Source organism: Triticum dicoccoides, chromosome 6A, assembly GCF_002162155.2.
Source record: "Triticum dicoccoides isolate Atlit2015 ecotype Zavitan chromosome 6A, WEW_v2.0, whole genome shotgun sequence".
NCBI classification, from domain to species: domain Eukaryota; kingdom Viridiplantae; phylum Streptophyta; class Magnoliopsida; order Poales; family Poaceae; genus Triticum; species Triticum dicoccoides.
In genome coordinates, this window is record NC_041390.1 from 64742007 (window position 1) to 64746454 (window position 4448).

General features: G+C 36.6%; 1 long non-coding RNA gene across 1 annotated transcript; it reads right to left on the bottom strand.

The window, feature by feature from the left end:
• Positions 1 to 2127: 2127 nt before the first annotated feature.
• Positions 2128 to 2709, bottom strand: LOC119317687. The gene is made up of 3 exons (XR_005153711.1): positions 2604 to 2709; positions 2312 to 2537; positions 2128 to 2244 (listed from the first exon to the last, which is right to left on the bottom strand). It is a non-coding gene; the product is annotated as an uncharacterized LOC119317687 (long non-coding RNA).
• Positions 2710 to 4448: the final 1739 nt, after the last annotated feature.

Consider the following 4448-nt stretch of genomic DNA (forward strand, 5'->3'; position numbering starts at 1 on the left):
AAAACAAATTATGAATCCATACTGTATTTATGGAGATACTGATACAATATTTACCTGAAATTGTATTTATCAAACCAAACAAACCGGCCCACATGTATCATGTCCATTATATACAACCCTTTCGAACCTGTTAATATTTTACTAACATAGTGGGCAATAAGCAGCTCGATTGCCTATATTTAAATCAATTACTACATAAAAAATTGAAGAACCGATATACTTCTTGTCGTATAATTCATATGTAAAAGGTAAACAATGATGGGAGCATCTGATGCTGATTTAAATAAATATTAGAAGGTCAAATAATTAATCCAACTATTTACCCCAACGGCCTTATGTTATTGTATATCTATATATTCAGTTATAAATTAAGGAGATGTACCGACTGTGCATAAATCTCACAAAGCAGCCTAATTAATCGTTGGAGACCTCAACATCACAGCTACCAAATAGTAATACACAAAAGAAATACAGTTGATCAGTTTCTCATTCCGAAAGAAGAATTGGTGAACATGCTATTGAGTTCTCGGAAAGGTAATTGCTAATGGAACATGCAGAAACCAATACATCTAGAAGAAACTATCGTCCAATGGTATAAATGTAAGGGAAATGAAGCTCAGACCGAGATAAGCATCAGGACACACACACACACACACACACACACACACACACACACAGAGAGAGAGAGAGAGAGTCAGTCACAATCAGCAGAGTCAATTTGTGATGCTAATACCTATAAATTGTTGTAAAGGACGCTTGGGATGGTACTATGTTGATCGATGGTGCAGGAAGAGTGACAACAATTTCACATGTAGATTAGTAATTACACATGAAAAATACTATTGTGACGACTTATCAGAAGTAGTAACTCACAAAATTTACTCATGCTGTAGGGCATAAATCGGTGCATACTTATCAATATCAGTTACTGTTTGAACTGGAAACGTATGTGCAAAATTCGGCTCAAATATTATGTCGCTGTCAGCCAAACGAACGATTACAAAAATATGGTATGAAACTGAAACATATCTATTAAGCTAGGAAATCAAAATATTATTGTTGCACTGTTACATTGTTTTAGAATCAGATTACTAAAACCCAAAAATGATATATCATTCAGCAGCTTCTTTGGAACTAAAGCAAAAAAGTTCAGGTGGCTTAATCTTCTTATGAAAAATGACCCAATATATGTCCTGTATTTAGTGGTCAAATTAGGTTCTTCATTAAGCCGTCTATGCAAGTGAACATATAGCAGGATAATTTCAAATTAGTGTACTCTAGTTATCCAAGCATAGCAAGAAAAAAAGGAGGAATCAGTCCAAGCACAAATATAAGAGCATGTGCATTGTATGCATAGACAATAGCAGGAATAGGAATACATACTCAATGGAAGAATCGGTTCAAAAACAATGAATCTCAACATTGTTTTACCCAAAAGATAAATGATGTGATTATGCAGCAACAGGAATAGGATTTAAGAGGTAGAAACCAATGGAGAGGTGAATCCTACGTACCGACAGAAGCCAAAATTCAAATCTGAGCCTGCAATAGCAGGAGTAGTTCAAATGTGATGAACAATGCGACCATACTGAAATTGGAGGTAGTTAAAATCATTTTGAAAAATCTAGATACAGATTATGAGACTGTTCATGTAGGGGGTTACAGGTTTGCAATGACCAATGCATCATGCACTACTAATCTAGGTGGTCCGGCAGTGAGAATGTTGGCCCATGTGGACGGTGACGATAACCGGTGTAGTGGTATGATAGTATAACCACAACTTTTCTTTGTATGAAAATCAGAATGCAACTGCGCTACTGCTATACTATTTACTCTATATCACCGTAGCATGTGAGTTCGTGATCGGAAAAAGAAGAATTTACTCATGTCAAAACGACATCAACTAATTCGGTTGGCCATGTAAAAAAGAACTAACTCGTCTCCCTACTATATAGATTCTGTAGTGCTGCTAGAGGCGATGCAGAGCACCCCAATTGACATGCGTCCTCATCTTATAGCACACAATGGATTCAAGACGAACGTTTATGGATTCACATGTACATTCAATCATTTTATTGATAAAATGTAGGGATTAAACCGATTATTGTACGGTTTTTTCTTCTGTGATGAATTCAAAGGATGGAGAATATAGCAGAAATCACGGCACCGCGAATCCGCTGCAGTTTCTTCACTCAGCCCAGCCTACTTAAAATTGCCGTCAGTACACCTCTCCCAGATCAGGACCTGAAATATGAGGAGATTAAATATGGGAAAAAACAGATCAGGGAGATGCTAGATTGAACCGTGTGACCTTTTTTCCAGATCAATGACTCCTTGAACCGAGCAGGTGTTTTTCTCCTCTCCTCCCTCATCTACTCTTGTGGCAGATGTTCTCCTCTCTTGTGATTCAGACAACGCCATGCATGCCACCTACAGCCTGTGTGCCGCCAGTGTGGTATATAGGTCATCGATCGTCTTAATATCCGCTTCGGTTGAGCCTCTCTTTTGCCCTCTTTGAGGTGAAAATTTCCTGTAATCTATTGTCGTGTAAAGTGTGAATTTGAAGCTCAAGTCGGCATGGAGAGGAGATGTAAAAGGAGTACCTGGAAGGATTGAATCGTGGCCTTTTTATCAAAGGGATTACAGCGTGGATGGGAGATGGCCATGCCGCAGGAGGAAGAGGAGCGGGGGCATGAGGGACGACTCGTGCGCGTGAGAGATCTGGAGAGGGCACGGCAAGGTACTTCAACCGCCTATATCACGTCTTGATACATAATAGTTTTTTTTCTAAACTGAGAAGAGATCAATACATAAGAGATCTTCTTTTTTTTAAACTGAAAAGAGATAACCTTTCGTGAGAATATGAAACCGGACTAACTCATTACCATCCAGGAAAGAAGCGTGGGAAGGGAGGAAAGAAGCGTGAGAAGATTGAGCAAGCAAAAAAAAGATATTAAGTTTTTTTATGGAGGATTTCATGAATCAATCTCCACTGTAATGAATCAATCTCCACCGTAATAATTCGGTCCCACCAGATTAACGGCTTGTAAAATCTAATTAACGTGGGAATTTCTAGGGAGTCTAGGATTAGTATAGGTATAGATAGATAGATAGATAGATAGATAGCACTCTCCAAATAAAAATGACCGCAGTTCTCGTGAGCGCTAAAGTTTCTGTTTTTTACAGCAAGTTCAACAAGACTTTCCCCAAGTCTTCCCAACGGTTCTACTTGGCACAAACACTAATTAAACACAAAAAACACAACCAAAACATATGCAAGAATAGATCTAGGTATTGCCATCTTTGATAGGCAATCCATAAGTGGCTCTCATAATAGATTCATAAGGTAATTTAATATTCTTTCTAGGAAATTGTTCCATGCTTTTCCTTAATGGAAATTGGAATCTAATATTTCCTTCCTTCATATCAATAATGGCACCAATCGTTCTAAGAAAAGGTCTACCAAGAATAATAGGACATGAAGGATTGCAATCTATGTCAAGAACAATAAAATCTACGGGCATATAATTCCTATTTTCAACAATAAGAACGCCATTAATTTTTCCCATATGTTTCTTAATAGTGGAATCCGCAAGGTGCAAGTTTAGAAAGCAATCATCAAAATCACGAAAATCTAACAAATCATACAGAGTCTTTGGAATCGTGGAAACACTACCACCCAAATCACATAAAGCATAGCATTCATGATCTTTAATTTTAATTTTAATAGTTGGTTCCCACTCATCATAAAGTTTTCTAGGGATAGAAACTTCCAATTCAAGTTTTTCTTCATAAGATTGCATCAAGGCATCAATGATATGTTTAGTAAACGCTTTATTTTGACTATAAGAATGAGGAGAATTTAGCATGGATTGCAACAAGGAAATACAATCAATCAAAGAGAAATTTTCATAGTTAAATTCCTTAAAATCCATAATAGTGGGTTTAGCAACATCTAGGGTTTTAATTTCTTCAATCCCACTTTTATCAAATTTACCATCAAGATCAACAAACTCCGAATTCTTGGAACGCCTTCTAGGTAAAGGTGGATCATATTCAGTCCCATCATTATCAATATTCATATTGCAAAACAAAGATTTAATAGGGGACACATCAATAACTTTTAGATCTTCATCTTTATTTTCATAGCAACTAGAAGAACACGCTCTTATAAAGGCATCTTTCTTAGCACGCATCCTAGAGGTTCTGTCTTTGCACTCATCAATGGAAATTCTCATGGCTTTTTGCGAGACTCATTGATATCATGCTTAGGTGGAATAGATCTAAGTTTCAAAGAATCAACATCAAGAGCAATTCTATCAACGTTCCTCGCCAAATCATCAATCTTAAGCAATTTTTCTTCAATCATAGCATTAAAATTCTTTTGCGAAGTAATAAATTCTTTAATATTAGATTCAAAATCAGAGGGAATCTTATTATAATTTCAA